This window comes from Macrobrachium rosenbergii, chromosome 50 (genome assembly GCF_040412425.1).
Source record: "Macrobrachium rosenbergii isolate ZJJX-2024 chromosome 50, ASM4041242v1, whole genome shotgun sequence".
In the NCBI taxonomy this organism is placed as follows: Eukaryota; Metazoa; Arthropoda; class Malacostraca; order Decapoda; family Palaemonidae; genus Macrobrachium; species Macrobrachium rosenbergii.
Window position 1 is genome coordinate 23,528,471 of NC_089790.1, and position 17,124 is coordinate 23,545,594.

The window sequence follows — 17,124 nt, forward strand, 5'->3', positions numbered from 1 at the left end:
CAAGGCCATGGCATATTTATTATTATTATTATTGCTGTTGTAATTGTAATTTATTGGAAACAACAGTGAAGACGAGTGGCTAAGGAGCGCATGGGAAGAAGGACTGATAAAAGTAGACGAAGACTCAGAAATATACAGAGACAGGAGAATGAAAAACAGAAAGGAGGAATGACACAGGAAACCAATGCACAGACAGTACATGAGCAGACTAAAGAACTAGCAGCAACGAAGCATGGTAATGGCTACAGAGGGGAGAACTCAAAAAGGAAACAAAAGGAATGCTAGCAGCGGCACCAGCTCAGGCCCTAAGAACCAGATATGTCCAAAGAGTCAGTAGATGGAAATAACATCTCACCCATATGCAAGAAGTGCAGTATGAAAGACGAGAACAATAAACCACATAGCAAGCGAATGTCTGGCGCTTGCACAGAACCTGTACAAAAAGAGGCCTGATTCAGTTGTAGAAGCCCTCCACTGGAGCCTGTGCTAGAAACACATGCTAGCTTGCAGTAATAAGTGGTACGAACACCAACCTGAGGGAGTGATAGAAAACGATCAGGCAAAGATCCTCTGGGACTATGGTATCAGAGCAGATACGGTGATACGTGCCAATAGACCAGACTTGACGCTGATTGACAAAATAAGAAAAAAGTATCACTCATTGATGCCGCAATACCGTGGGACACCAGGGTAGATGAGAGAGAAAGAGAAAAAATTGATAAGTATGAAGACCTGAAAATCGAAATAAGAAAGATATGGGATATGCCAGTGAAAATTGTACCCATAATCATAGAAACACTAGGCATGATCCTAAGATCCCTGTAAAGGAACCTGGCACCGTAGGCATTGCTTAAGGTTCTTTGCAGCGCCCCTTCGGCCCCTAGTTGCAACCCCTTTCATTCCTGTTCCTGTTCATATTATCTTTCTTCCGGTTTACTTTCCTTAGCCCTCCCCCTAATAACTGTTTCACAGTGCAACTGCAAAAGGTTTTCCTCCTTTTACACCTTTCAAACCTTTTACTCTGTTTTCCTTTCAACGCTGAATGACTTCACCATATGTCCCAGCACTTGGCCTTTGGCCTAAGTGTTATATTCCATTTCATTCACGAGGGTAACAACTCCCAGGATCTGTAGCCACTGACGTTGTAGTCTTGGTCTGTGTCATGTGATACTGTTTTTGTTAAGTATTAGGTGGACTTGTGCCAGTACGAAGAATCTCTCTCATGTATGCAGCCCGCAAGTTATCAGTGCTCACCCAGTCTCCTGCGCAGTAAGAATATAACATAATAATAATAATGAGCACGATCTACTTCTCTCTCTCTCTCTCTCTCTCTCTCTCTCTCTCTCTCTCTCTCTCTCTCTCTCTGCCTATGTAAATTTCCAAAACATATCACTTAGCATCCAAGAAAACTGCCTACCGAGAAATTGGTGCAAAAATCTACACCGTAAAAAAGTGTTCTTTTGTGCTTTTGATGACCAGGTTTGAAAAGCGCCATAACGTTATTATAAAAACATAAAATATATATTAAAAACTGTCCCGAACCTGGAGTAATAATATATATGTATATATAATTATATATATATATAGAGAGAGAGAGAGATTAAGCTTAAATTTTCATGCTTACACTTATGTTCATAAACTCTTCATTTACATGTTAGGTTCTGAGATTGATCCCCACAGAAATATCTTCTGAATATCGGTTCTCATTCCACCAGCCAATGGGAGATCGTTTACGATGACGCATTGCCAAAAACCTAAGCTTTCAGGCAATGAAAGAGGGCGACAGAAACGTGCGTGGTGGAGGCCTCTGATTGGCCAAAGCGTTTCCTATCCTGACGTCAGAAAGAGAGAAACTTCAGTGTACTTCAAAACACGACGGTGAAATGTGCTTCTGTAAACAAGAGCTTGGAGAATGCCGAAAAAGGCTGGTAAGAAAGCATTTTAACTTAGTTTCTTTTACATTCTGGATTGCGTAGGCGCTGGAGGTTTGAACAACCATTGGTAATCTGAAAAATACACGTCGAAGGAAGTATTGTAGCCATGGAATTTAGAATATTGGAACTTTTCCAAAGATGTTTGTAAATTGCCAAGCCCTTCATAGCTAGAAGGCCGTTGTATACTCTTCAAATATTGACTTTGCAAATTGCAGTGAAAATTCTGAGTCTCATGAAAGTATTTGTTGCTTGGGGTCCATGGCAGAACATTTATCGCAAATGTAGTGTGGTACTGAAGGGGGTAAGAGGACTGATGTGGAATTCCGGGCGCTCTAAATCACCACAGACGACCTCCGACAATCATTTTCGATCTCGGGTAATGTGGCAGTGTGCCAAGAGCTAGCTATCTCGATTTATTGCGTTCTGAATCCTTAAATTGAAAAGTATTATAGGTGCAATGTATAAGATAATCATCTCTGAATCAAATCAAATTTGTGACGGAAATCGGATTTCTGGACTTGCATGATATGGCCCTTGAAGCTCAACATCGATGCCGGTAATTCTAAGCCGGCTGTCCGCGGTGAGCTAGACTGTGGCAATTGGCGTTTTTCTATGTTATTTTACTTGCTTTACAAGAATTTAAAGTAATATTTTGTCGACCGGTTGTAACTAAACTGTAATTGACCTTTGAAGACGACACGACTTGAATTACCTAACGCAGGGTAGGTCTGAGCCGGCATTCCGCGCCAAGCCCCCCCCCCCCCACCTCCATAGCTAATACGGCAAAATTGTAACCAGTAAACACCTCTAGGGTACGTTATGTTGGTATTTTGGTAATTCTAAGCCGGCTGTCCGCGGTGAGCTAGACTATGGGAATTGACGTTTTCCTATGTTATTTTACTTCCTTTAGAAAAATTTAAAGTAATATGTTGTCGGCCGGCTGTAACTAAGCTGTCATTGACCTTTGAAGACTACACGACTTGTATTACCTAACGTGGGGTAGGTCTAAGCCGGCATTCCGCGGCAAGCCCCCCCACCTCCATAGCTAATACGGCAAAATTGTAACCAGTAAACCCCCCTAAAAATACCAACCTAACGTACCCTAGAGGTGTTTACTGGTTACAATTTTGCCGTATTAGTTATGGAGGGGAGGTGGGGGGGCTTGTCGTGAATGCCGGCTTAGACCTACCCCGCGTTAGGGTACTTAAGTCGTGTAGTCTTCAAAGGTCAATTACGGTATATTTACAGCCGGCCGACAAAATATGACTTTAAATTCTTGTAAAGCAAGTAAAATAACATAGAAAAACGCCAATTGCCACAGTCTAGCTCACCGCGGACAGCCGGCTTAGAATTACCGGTATTTTTAGGCGGGTTTCCAGGTTACAATTTTGCCGTATTAGCTATGGAGGGGTGGGGCGATTGCCGCAGAATGCTGGCTTAGACCTACCTGCCTTGTACAATTAAAGCCGCGTAGTCTTCAAAGGTCCATGACAGCTTAGTTACAGCCAGCCGACAAAATATTACTTTAAATTCTTGTCAAGCAAGTAAAATAACATAGGAAAACGTCAATTGCCATAGTCAAGCTCACCGCGGACAGCCGGTGTAGCAGGAAATGACTCCTCCCTGACTGAAATTCCCCGCAGGAAAATTAGCCTAGGATTGATTTCCCCCCGGGGGTAATTTTGGACCTATAGGATATTTTTCCCCCTCTAGGCCATTTCTCCCCCCTTTATGTATCCACCTTTGCGGCGTGTTTAGTACAAGCCTGTTTGGGATTTCCGTATAAACATAAACAAAAGACTGTAAATAACAAAGATAATGACCCCAAGAGGTAGTTTAGTCGTGATGATAATTATCGTGTGTGGCAGGCTGTCGTTGCTACACGTCGCCGCCATAGCCTACTCTTTATAACAGTAGTGGGGTTGGGGGAATCTTGGTCCAGAGGGGGGAATATTATCCTGGTATGAAATTCCCGCAGGGGGAAATATATCCTGGGCCATATTTCCCCCGGGGGGAATTTCGAACGGGGAAATACAGACTGTTACACCGGCTTAGAATTACCTCGATGCCTAAAAACCTATGGAAAATTATTTTTTTTTCTGTACGGGGGAACATTTGTAATCAAAGGCCAAGTACTTGCCGAATAGATATTAAGAGCTGGCAACGTAATCCATTTATTAATTTGAATTAAGGCAAGGACATCCAGATACCTGCTGAATAATCATGTCGAGTCTGCAACATGCCGCTTAAATTAAGGGAACAAGCGAGATGACAGGTAAATTACCGAGTGGTGGACGACGGCTTATAGCAAGTATCAACCTTCATTTCTCAAATCACTTAAAGCTATGGCGATTAATTCAGGTTCGAGAAAGTTTTAAATTGATGAGTGTAAGGTTTTTTAGCAACGTTATATCGCCTCTATTCAAAAATGGTCATCAAAGGCACGAAAGGACTTGCACATTGTCGAATTTTGCACCAATTTCCAGGATAGGATCCATGGATGGTAGGTGATAGATGTAGGAAAGATACAGGCTTGTGCGCGCACAAGCCTACGTTAAAAGCTGTCTGTATTGCATTCGCACAGCTCTGTATCTTTTATCAGGAATGAAGATGAAGCTTTCCCATTAGTCTTTCATCAGCCGTTTGCAAGTTTGACAATTCGAAGCCTCTGCCACGCCCACAATGGCATAACTAAAGAGAGGGCCGGCTGCCCCGGGTGGTGGCACTCTGGCATCTTTTGAGCAGGTCTGGTGTGGCATAATTCTAGATTGCCTAGCATATTTCGTCTAATTGGAACACTGAACAGCCATTTATCGACTCTGCTGTTGGACAGCAAGACATTTTTGTAAAGTTGCGTTGTAAATCTGCTATGTAGTTTTCGCTTTAGCTTTATGAAGTAAAATAAATGATGAGATGTTAGGGCTTAAAATGTGTTTAATTTTCTCTTTAGTACTTTTTAGCATGAGAATGGGGCGGCACTTTCAGAGACCGTCCCGGCGCCGCTAACGCAGTGGCATAACTAGCGTTAAGCGGCGCCGGGACGGTCTCTGAAAGTGCCGCCCCATTCTCATGCTAAAAAGTACTAAAGAGAAAATTAAACACATTACGTTAGCCCCGGGATTTGAAGTGAAAAATCTGGGAATTCCTCGATGTTAACCGAGATTAGGTTCACCGCCACAGTTTCGTAGTTCGTAGTGACATAACAGGTGACTGTAAGTCCTTGGTTCTGGTCCAGTCGGGCAGATGAGTTAGTCACCCCTCTAGACGAGGCGGACGTTTGAGTGTTAATGCTTGAAATCATTTGAAGATTTGGGAACAAGTGTTTCTTGTTAGCAAAGGTAGCCATTTTAGTTTTAACACTATATTCCCTTGCATATTGGCATAGCTGGTGACCAAGTGTTCAAATAGTGAGATTTGAAGTCACGTAAACAACTGGATGTCGGCCGTTTCACGGTGGGATGATTACTAAGGGTACTCGTGACAAATAAAGGTTTAGGTCACTTTTAGTTATGTATTATCTTTATCATATATTAGGTAAGTAAATATGGTGACTGGAAGACGTTTACCAAGGAAAAAGGCAGTAGGCTGTGACTGAGGATAGATCGAAAGGAATGCTGATATTCATATGTAAATTACGAGTTTTAAGCGTCATTACTTCAGTTTGTAGTACACGTAGGCCTGCAGTGCGTAGGAAAATTGAAAGCGTTTTTGTTAATCTGCGGTTACAAGCAAGTTGGGAGTAGTCTCAATACTAATCTAAATTAAATGTTGAAATCTTAAGATTGGTTCTAAAACTGCAGTGTATTCTGTGACTTCGTACTTCTAAGATTTAGGAAGAATATCGTATTGATATCAGCTTCTTAAAGGGAATATCCCATGACTTAAATAAATGAGATTTTAAACCAAACTGTGAGTGTAGCTGTGTCCAGGTAATGCAAGTTATTTGTTGAAATCAGTCATTAAGCCCTTGCATTTAGGCTTTGGCCATCGAAGATAATAAGTAATCCTCCGTCAGGGATGATGTGATTTAAACGAGTGAGTCTTGTATCTCAGTCGTTAACTGGTGACTATGTGTAGGAATGTTTAGCCTAATGTTGTACGATATGTTTTCCCGATTGTGTGTATCTCTTTGCACGGAGTCCGGGCAAGGACAGTACTGGCTCATCCCTTGATCTGTAACCATCTACTCAACATTAAAGGAACCAATTATTGCCGAGTATGTCTCAACCTGCTTACATGGCGCAGTGATTCTCTTTCTACAGCAGGACCTACAAGATGCTAAGACGAGGCCCTCACAGTACACCCAGGGCACAGCAAGACGTTCCCACAGGGGCACTGCAAGCAGGAATGCAACACCGCACGCCGGCGCAACGGGGACAGGACTTGTTACAGGCTTTGGTTGGCCTCATGGCTCAAGGAAGGCCACATGGATCAGCCTCGGCAGGTGTCCGGGCGATGTGCCCTGATAAGTGTAGCTATGAGATGACACAAAGCAGTTTTCGAGAATGGTGCCACTCTATGAGCGATTGGCTGGCCTTAGTAAACGTTTCAGGAGAGAATGCACTTATCAGTATACGGTTAAACTGCGATGAGAAACTAAGGATGGCTATAGATGCAACACACTCAGAGGCTCAGTGGAACTCATTAACGTCCTCTGAGGCATTTGACAAACTGGAGGAGATTACAACGAAGTCCATTAATAAGGCAGTGGCGTGGGACAAGTTTTTTTTCAGCGCAACAAGGCGATCAAGAAACCGCGAAATCCTTTGTGCACAGGTCCCAACAATTGGCCTTAGATTGTGGGTTTAAATGTCCTCACTGCCGTGCTGATCTGAATGATTTTGTGTTAGTTCAGCGGATAACAAGTGGTTTAAGCAATGTGGGACTTAAGCAAGAAATCCTACAGGATCATGAAAATTTCAATACTGTGCAGAAACTGTTACGCAAATGTGAAATTTATGAATCCGCAGAAAAGGATCGTATTAGCACTCGCGGAAGAGCAAACGTTGCTAGTTTGGTAAAAAGGGATGAGATAGGCTCAGGCCTAGTTGAAAGTGGGGTAGAAGGTGATAGTAAAGTTATTGCTAGCTATAGGTCTAACAGTGGTGACAAGGGACGCGGCCGGGGCCGTGGCAGTTCGAAACCAACTGGCAGCAGTAAGTCAGATGCCAGGTGTAAAAAGTGTGGTGGTCGTTCTCATTGGCAGGGAAAATGCCCTGCTGATAATGTTAAATGTTTTCAGTGTGGTATTATGGGGCACTTTGCTAAATTCTGTCATCAAGGGACACAAGGGCCCGCCAAAACGGCGCCTATTGTGGATGCGTCTGTGACATCATGCACTGTTGCTTATCCACCTGCGGATAAAAGGCAGGTAGGCCTATGTGCGGCAGTGGGGAAACTGCCGACGGTGAAAATAAAGATTAAGCATGAGTTTTCATGTGAGAGTGTCATTGCTGAGGCTGTTCCAGACACTGGGGCAGAAGTGTGTATAGTAGGGTAGATTTGTTACCAAAATTAAGTTTGAAGGTACCTAACCTCTCTGTGTAATGTAATTGTAAATCACGCAGGGAGAAGTCATTAAAAATATACGGGACTGTTGATATGCTAATAGAATTGGGGCATAAATCGGTGAGCACTAGTGTTATTGTTGTGCAAGGTGCTACTCGTTTTTATATGTCCTTGGGAGTGTGTAAATCACTAGGCCTAGTGCATGCAAAGTTTCCCCATCATACTGTTGCTACCGTGCATGACGTCACTCAGAAACCCACTGTGTCGACTAACCCCCACCAGACGCATGAAGAAAATGGTCGCTTACGGGCAGGGGATGTTGGTCGTGAGCGCGAGATGCCATACCCTGCCACGGAGGAAAATGTCCCTAGGCGGAGGGACTGGCTGCTGCAACGTTTTGCAAAGACTACTTTCAACGTTTCAAGAAACCCTTTGCCGATGATGAAAGGAGCCCCTCACCACATTCACCTGAGGAAGGTGCCACCCTCATGCATGTCATACGCCCATACCAGTTCCTAAGCATTGGGAGGCCGATGTTAAGGCTCAGCTTGATGAAGATGTCAAATTAGGGTAATTAGAGAGGTCCCTGCAGGTACAGCTACGGACTGGTGTGCCAGGATGGTAGTAGTAACAAAGAAAAATGGTAAACCACGAAGGACCGTGGACTATCAAGAGCTTAAGAATTGCAAACGAGAAACACATCACACATGTGCTCCTTTTGATATGGTCTCAAGTGTGCCACTTCGTACATATAAAACTGTAGTTGATGCCTATGCAGGATTCCACCAGGTGCCGTTAGATGAGGAAAGCCGACAATTGACAACGTTTATTACACCATGGGGGAGATACCAGTATTGTCGAACACCTATGGGTCATTGCTCGGCCCCCGATGCATACACGAAAAGGTTCGATGACGTCATCATTGATGTACATAGGAAGTACAAGTGCATAGATGACGTATTGTTATATGACGACAGTGTCGAGGGAGCCTTTTGGCATACTTTTGATTTTTTGCAATTATGTGGAGAGAATGGGATTACGCTAAATCCGGATAAATTCCGATTTTGTCAAAGACAGGTAGAGTTTGTGGGGTACGAACTGGATTGGGATAATTATAGACCTTCTAATGAGCGTATGAGTGCCATCAAGAACTTCCCCATGCCTGCCAGCCCAACGATCACGGATATAAGATCTTGGTTTGGGCTCGTGAACCAAATTGCACCTTTCGTGGCTGTAGCACCAGTAATGGAACCATTTAGGGACCTTCTCAAGAAGTCCCCCCATCGGAAAGTTTATTGGGACCAACGCCTCCAAAATAGTTTTGTTGCGGCCCGGGATAGTATTTGCAAGATGTTGGGCGACGGACTGACATATTATGATAAGACAAGGCGCACTGCTGTTGTTACTGATTGGTGCAGAGAAGGAATGGGGTTTGTTATATTGCAGCAATACTGCAGTTGCGAGGATTTCAATGCCCCTTTTTGTTGTAAGGGGGGATGGAAACTGGCATTATGTGGCAGCAGGCACCTGACGGAGGCGGAGGCTGGCTATGCCGTCATTGAGGGGGAAGCGGCTGCAGTAGTATGGTGCCTTAGGAAATCGAGGTTGTTTTTATTGGGATGCCCAAATTTCATCTTAATCACGGACCATAGACCTTTGGTAAAACTCTTTGGGGATAGGAGCCTGAAAGACATTGCAAACCCGAGACTACTAAGGTTGAAGGAGAAAACTATGCAATATAGTTTTACCGTAAGATATATACCAGGAAAGAAGAATTCGGCAGCTGATACATTATCAAGATACCCAGTGATTCGCAGTGAAACTACCGTCAAAGACGAAGAAGAGGAAGAACTCATGAACGAAGTTTGTATTGTCACCATGACGTCATCACTGGCGGATGACGTCATTACTATGGACTGGGCTACCATTAGGGGGGAGGCAGATAAGGATCCGGATTATTTACTATTGCAGCGACGTGTCAACGAAGGGGGTTGGCCGTCATCGAGGTCTCAAGTGGAGCCTTGCCTAAAACCTTTTTCAATGTACGTGATAGACTGAGTGTCATTGAAGGATTAGTCACGTATGCATATGATGAGGGACATGTTCGTCTGGTAGTTCCGGAGGCATTACGTACACGTATCGCAACCAATCTACATTCGGGTCATCAGTCAACTGACTCCATGATCAGGAGAGCACGACAGGCGGTTTATTGGCCTGGGATTGAAGGTGACTTAGCAAATTACAGGGCACGGTGTCATGCTTGCAACGTTGCGGCACCTTCGCAACAAAGGGAAAGTATTATATATACTCCCCCTCCCGAATATCCTTTTCAGAGAACTGTGGCTGATTTATTCCAAGTAGCAGGGAGGCATTATATGGTATACGCCGATCGACTGACCGGATGGATGGAAATTTATTTCTTCGCTAACGAAACTACGTCCGCGAGATTGATCCCAGTTTTTAGAAGATATTTTATGCAGTGGGAGCACCTGAAGAAATATCAGTGGACGAGGGCACGAATCTAACGAGCATTGAAATGAAACATTTCTTCGGTAGGTGGGGGGTATCAATGAGAGTGTCGTCTGCTCACTATCCCCAGTCCAATGGGCGGGCAGAAGCTGCTGTGCGCACCGCCAAACGAACGTTAATGGGCAATGCTTTACCTAATGGAGGGCTAGACAATGATAAGGTAGCTCAGGCAATATTGCAGTATAGAAATACACCACTACGTGGTATAGATAAGTCTCCCACAGCTGGCCATGGGGCGCCAACTTCGAGATTCGGTGCCAATGTTTAAAAGTTATCATTTCGTCACCGAGCATTGGTCAGAAACCTTGTCCGCAAGAGAGAAAGAAAGAAGTGTTGCTGAGCAACGAATATCATTTAAGTACAATGAGAAAGCCAAGGATCTTTCACCCCTACAAATAGGTGAGAGGGTAGCTATCCAAGATGTGACCACACGAGCCTGGAATAGAAGCGGGGTGGTTATTGAAAAGAAAAGATACCGCCAATATTGCATAAGGTTGGATGGGAGCGGGAGAATTTCGACAAGAAATGCTAGGGTACGTCGTCCTCCACAGTGGCACAATGATTATATCACAGAGTAATTCGTTTTATTTGTGTTTAATAAGTGTTCCTCTTCTCATATTTACCTTGACGTATGTTTCAGCGCGGTGTCCGAAGAACTATCTCTATTATAGCTGAATTCCTTTTGTTTTATGTGTTATTACCTCTGCCAGTTTTGTTAATTTTTGCAATTGAAAGGAGAAATTAATGCTTATGTTTTATTTGCTTTAAATGTGGAGCTGTAATCTTAGAGGGGAGGTGTAGGAATGTTTAGCCTAATGTTGTACGATATGTTTTCCCGATTGTGTGTATCTCTTTGCACGGAGTCCGGGCAAGGACAGTACTGGCTCATCCCTTGATCTGTAACCATCTACTCAACATTAAAGGAACCAATTATTGCCGAGTATGTCTCAACCTGCTTACACTATGTAAGGCCAATATTACACTGACTGGTGCGAATGTTGAACAGAAATTAAATAAGGGGTGTGTATTGAAGGCAGTTGAATAAGTATTGTTTACTTTTTAACTTTAAAGGTTGGAGAATGTCGCCCCTCGCAGAGCTTGCAGAAAAGCTGCGCACAGCTATTCAGAGTTCACAGGTAATTTTTGAATAACCATTGAATTTCAGTGTGATGAGTGGCAATTTGACGATGTTGAAATTCCATTAGATGGGGTACTCACAAGTGACAAGGCTGTTGTTTTGAGTTTGGGCCTTGATTTTTGCGTAGTCAGGAATAATTGTTTTGTAAAGGTCAGTAAAATAAATTGAATAAATGGTGGGGAACATCCGCATATATTCAACTTTTCATAGAGTGGCATTTGTAGGTTCTATTAATAATTAGTACCGTGAGCTCCTAGATTGTGTAAGGCCTTAAAATGTATTTGGAACTATGGAAATATTAGGGTTATGAGTTATGTATAGATTTTTAATAGTATTGTATGCCTAGTAAATTATGAGTTTTTTTGTTTTACAGGGCGATTATTCATCCGAGGAAGTAAACAACAAGACGAAGGTCTTAATTTGGATTGGTTGAAAGCTTCTCCTGGAAATGTAAGTACATCGGTCTTGTTTATTTTTTTTTCTACATTCTTGCTTCCATAAGACACTGTCTTTGTGTTTCAAGTTTGTCGATCTGAAGCTTTGTTCAGTGACCTAGTTCCTGGACATGTCGTTATGAGTAGTACCGTGGTCTTTGATGGATGGTCATAATTGGTGAATTGCCCCCATCACTTCCTCATCCTGTTACCCTGTTCTCACCTATATATATAAAAGCCAGCCATGAGAATTTTTTGGCTGAATGCGTTTTAATTTTACACCTGTGTTATTCTTGGCCTTCGCATTTGATTTGTGTGTCATTCTCCTGAGTAATTTTGTTTGCGGTCAGCCAAAGATTCGTATTGTTTGCGTTTTCTGTTTTGCGCTTTTTTATTATTTTGCATTAAAAATATACCCAAATAACAGTTCTGAATAACTAACCGATCATACATATACTTCATCTTCTATTCCCCTTTCTCATGCTGCAAGACACTGATAATGTTATATATTTTTTAAGAAAACTGCTGTTAAAAGTTAAAAATGGATAGTTCAGTTAGCATTAGCAAAGCGTTTCAAATAATTGTGCATTGTATTATGAGCATTTTCCCTACGTTTGTGGAGTCTGTACACGGATTTTCAATTTCATGCTGGTTGTCAAATTTGGTACTGTGCAATTGGCAAACACTGTTGAAGAACAGATAGTACGATTAGAATTTGGCATTGCGCCTGATCAGTCGTCACTCCAGATTAGAGCATGGTTTTTATTCAGCTTTTATTGAGGGCCCCCAGCAGCTCTCCTGGTTAAATTGTCGTTAGAACAAACATCTTCTGGTGGACTCTTGGCCTCCTCCACTGGATGGTCCTCCCTCTTCTCGCAGTTTTAGTCCCACCCCATATTCTGTAGAAGGGGAAAAATCGGGGGATAATTAAAATATAAGGGAGAGATTAGGCGAGAACTGAAGTAAAATGGAAAGATCAGGGGATACTTGAAATCGTGAACAGGTAAATACTGTTCATAGGCTGTTAATCTTTCTCTTTAGAATTTGTATCGCCTTTGGCAATCGATTTTGTGGGATAGTCTCATGAAGGATCTGAAGAATGTGTTTTCTGTGGGACCTTGGTCTCGCTTCACCATTTGTCGTACTATTAGTGCATTGTGACCGAAATTATACTCTTCGATATATTATGAATATACATATTTAATGTCTCGACAGTGAAAATGTTGAAGGGAATTTCCAATTCGGAAGGGATGCGTGCAAGTGATAAGAAAAAGGTGCAGCATTTGGGGTGTGGGTTTGCCTTGTTGCTGACAAATTGCCTTACAAGTGGTGCTTGGTAGACCACATGTAACACTTCAAGAACAAAACGGTTGAAGAGGTTTTTTTTGGGACCTCGTGTTCATGTGGATTAAATTTGTAGTCGAGGTTTGATTCATTCCCCTGAGTTGACTCATTTTTGCTCTGTATTCACAGAAGAAATTTGCATAAGAGTACTTAAATTTTGATGTCAAGTCGTAGATTTAATGCGAATTCTCGCTTTAGGAGAGGAACGTTCACCGCAAGGGAATGGCGCGTGACCACACCTAAAAGAATAAGAATAAAAATCAAGAGGCAGAAAAACACTCCCACTCACGCATGTGAATGAGTTAGTGAAGAAAGTATGCAATATTGCAGCAGGTAGAGATTTATTTTTCAACAGTCGTGAGAGAGAGAGAGAGAGAGAGAGAGAGAGAGAGAGAGAGAGAGAGAGAGAGAGAGAGAGAGAGAGGTGCAAGTAAACACACGCGCTGCGCTAAAGGATTGCTATATTTTTGGGGACTGTGGTTTCTTGACTTTTGTTGATTCTCTGTGAGAATTTTTAGGTCATATTCTGATGGGGACAAAATTACTTAGGAAAAGAGAGACAGGTTGAATCGTTTTCTGTTTACATTGTTTTGCAAGGCTTCTGGGATAACACTGTTTTGTCAGAACATGTCATCTGTGAGGCTCCATTTTTTTTCTAGGAAAAAGGTTCAATGATTAGTTTTGCCATCGTATTTTTAATGATTGCTTTTGAACTTTGGTGATAGAAAAAGGCTCAGTTAGTCATTTTAGTCTTTGTGCCAAAAGACTAAGGCTTACCTATAGGCTGAGGTGTGTATGTACTGGGCTTGCACACACACAACTCTCTCTCTCTCTCTCTCTCTCTCTCTCTCTCTCTCTCTCTCTCTCTCTCTCTCTCTCTCTCTCTCTCTCCTTCCTTTAGAGTAGACTTTGACCAAGATGTTTTAAATATTTTTAAATGAATAGAGCAATAACTATTCCTTGTACCGAATCCTGCGTCTTTCTTTAATAACAATTGAACCTTGTGGGAAATAATTTGTATCGATACAACGCGTGTAATACGTGGATGTATTTAGCGAGGGAATAAAACGATCAGACCTATATGCATATCAGGGGTGGGCTTAGAGGTGGGGGCGGGGGCGTTTAGAGTAGCTGTTGCTGTTCTTGTTCTTGGAGTTGCTGTTCTTGTTCCGTTTCTTGCTGCCTTGGGGCACGTGCCTGGCCTCCTTTTGCGTGTGTTCTATTTAATCCTGATCCTTCGGGCCAGCCCTGTGAGAGCTGATATTCAGCTCAGTAGTCTGGTTAAGCTATTTTAATATTACTAATAATAATAATAGTCTCCCCAGAACCCAGAAGATGCCTACTATCGGGATGTATATCTTCTTATAGGTCAGAAAATAAACCTTTGGCAGTCCGTTTGGGGAAAATACTGAAACGAGATATATACATATATATATATATATATATATATATATATATATATATATATATATATATATATATATAGATAGATAGATAGATAGATACATAGATGTATATAGATATATAGATATTTCTTACATGAAACTGTTTAATTTTATTACGGCGTCAATAACCAGAATGTTGTGACGCCAGTTTTAGAAGACATAAATCAAATCAACTAATGTGTGCGTGTTTATGGAAACTTGAGTAAATGTATTTAATGTGTGCGTGTATTCCAGTGTAGCAAGCATATGCTTTTGTGCAGGTTTAAAAAAAATTAACATTTTATTCGTCACCACTGTATTGCCTAATGACCTGTTTGGTCCCAGTGCTTTGTCTGTGGCCTAGACTTGGTATTTCATTCTAATCCTTCGGGCCAGCCCTGTGAAAGCTGATAGCAAGCGCAGTGGTCGGGTTTAACTATTTTTAATAATAATAATAATAAACTCATTGCATGCCAACCTATTTATTTTTCCTTTTGATCTTTCTGATGCCTCTTCTTTTTTCTTGTTTCAAGAAGACTTTTATCTGCCCCCCCCATTTCCGGCCCCCTTCCCCTCCCTCTCCCCTGTCCCCCTTGCGCTGTACCCTTACCCCTGCTATACCATCATCCGCCATATTTTGCTTCTTTAGAAGGACACTTTCAAATTTATAATCATCATTTCCTTTCGGTAAATTAATACACTTGTCGATGGGTCTTTTATATCTCTTTCTACATAAGTTTAAGGGAAATTCATTTGATACCGGAGGTGACAAAGATCCCAAGAGGAAATGGAAAACCAGCCAATGAAGAATTCGCTTTCAAAGCCTCCCATCCGCTGGCCAAAGGTTAAAGCTTTTCAGCCAGTGAGAGAAGGCGATGGAATGGTTTCTAGTTGGGTGTAGTGGAGGTCTCAGATTGGCCAAGAGAAAATCTTGATGGTTGGCTTCTTGAGCAGACAACCTTGGGCAGCCATGATGGAGAAACTGCAGTCTAAGCTGTCTGGTTCGTGGTGATAGCTTCTAATATTCTTTAATAAGTACCCTTTCCGTGTTAACCATTCTTTGCAACTTTTAGGTGAATATCTGGTGATATTCATCCGGCTGAAGGTTAAAGTTGTTTGGTTAGGAATCTCAGTACACAATAGACCAGTGACTCGTGAATCAGTCTTCTTTCAGGGTACAATTGTTTCTTCTGATAAACTGAAATCAACTCTGTGAAAATCTGTTTAAAACCCCTCTAAATGGCATGAATTTTCAGGCAAGGATTAAACAGAATTTGTCATTTTCCCGCAAATTTTAATCAGTCAGTGGTTTGAAATATTCAGTCTGTGATTGTCAGGGCTTGGGTAAAGTGACTAAGATGTCGTTTTCATGTACTTCGTACACTATTTCAGTTTTTCCTTTATACTTACGTTTATACCCCTTAGTGCAAGTGAATCGTACGATTGCCCGTGATTCGTATGCTTCTATATTCATTTCTTCCATGAAAGCACGACACCGTAGCCACACCCACAAGTCAATCAGTACACGAGCTCGTATCTCCCTCGCTCCTCCGCTTTTTCTCTCTGGATAGTTTCGACTTAATGTTGCAACTTAACTTAATTCTGCAACTTCTGTCTTTTTTTCTGCAGGTAACTAGTTGGTACTTCCAGTAGCCTCGTCTATGCAGGTGTCACTGAAATTTCCGGTTTAAGCCGAAGCTGAATTCTGTGAAATGACATTCTGATGAGGTTTACACCATTAGAACATAATTAAAACACGTGTCTGGAGATACTATGGGTAACATTTGTGGGGTGGGGCCTTGTCTTTTGATATGTTCGGCAGTGAGCAAAAAAAAAAGTACATACAGTATTCACAAAAATACTGCCACCGTTGAAAAGGCAACACCATTTTCTTTCGCTTTCTGTAAAAGGAACATAATCGAATGACAACAATGGTTAACAGCCTTTCTGCTTAAGGTTATTTTTTCACTCTATGAAATGTTGCTGAATACGGGGTTCGTTGACTTTCAAGGATCAGTGGCAAGTTGTGACCATGTTTCCCTTCTTTTTATGGTTTGGGGGTGTGTTCCGACTTCTTAGGTAGTGTGTTGAGTAATTCATGAAAGACCCCTTAGCTGTTTTAGCCGGCAGTATTTTGTTTCGAATGTTTCCCGTTATTATATGCTTATATATATTGGAAGGACCTTGCGTAAAGTAAGAGTAACGACACCAGTTTATGTCCCGTGAAATAAGTCCCTATACAGGTCTTAGTTCCTAAATCAGAATTGATGTAACTTGGTTTGATCAACTTCAACGAATAGAATTTATTTATGGTGTGATGAGAGTGGCTGTGAGTATGAGAGTATTCACAGGTGTACTGTACGGCTTAAACCAATCTCTCTCTCTCTCTCTCTCTCTCTCTCTCTCTCTCTCTCTCTCTCTCTCTCTCTCTCTCTCTCAGGGACTTTGTCTGTTGTGGGATAACCAGAGGCTCTTGTGATAATTTCAGCATCATTTTGAACAGCGTTGCTGTCATCCCTTTAAAGAAGAAAAGTGAACAATGTTCAGTGAATGTTAATACTTCAACATCAGAACTATTAGTTAGGCTCGAGCGAGTATAGCCGTGTGTACGCATGCCCTGCCAGCCTGTTTCGGTCCGTCCGTCTATCCGTTCCTGCCCCGTCAGCTTATGTCCTCCACTAATGCAGCAGGAGGAGATTCAATGGTTCCCCATGGGTGGTTGTGACGAAGTGTTTTCGCGAGGCGATGTGGGCGTCTAATTAACACCCCTGCTCTAGGAGGGACCTGTTGTGTTTTTGCAGGCTTAAGGCGTG

The 17,124-nt window shown here is 42.2% G+C and overlaps 1 long non-coding RNA gene and 1 pseudogene across 1 annotated transcript in view; both read left to right on the forward strand.

Annotated features, from left to right (window-relative positions):
* Window positions 1-2,116, forward strand: part of LOC136832750 (uncharacterized) — a 587,618-nt gene extending 585,502 nt beyond the window's left edge. Inside the window, exon 8 of the long non-coding RNA XR_010851306.1 lies at window positions 1,716-2,116. This is a non-coding gene — a long non-coding RNA (uncharacterized lncRNA). The remainder of the gene's footprint in view (window positions 1-1,715) is intronic.
* Window positions 2,117-10,505: 8,389 nt separating this feature from the next.
* Window positions 10,506-17,124, forward strand: part of LOC136832748 (uncharacterized) — a 33,541-nt pseudogene continuing 26,922 nt past the window's right edge.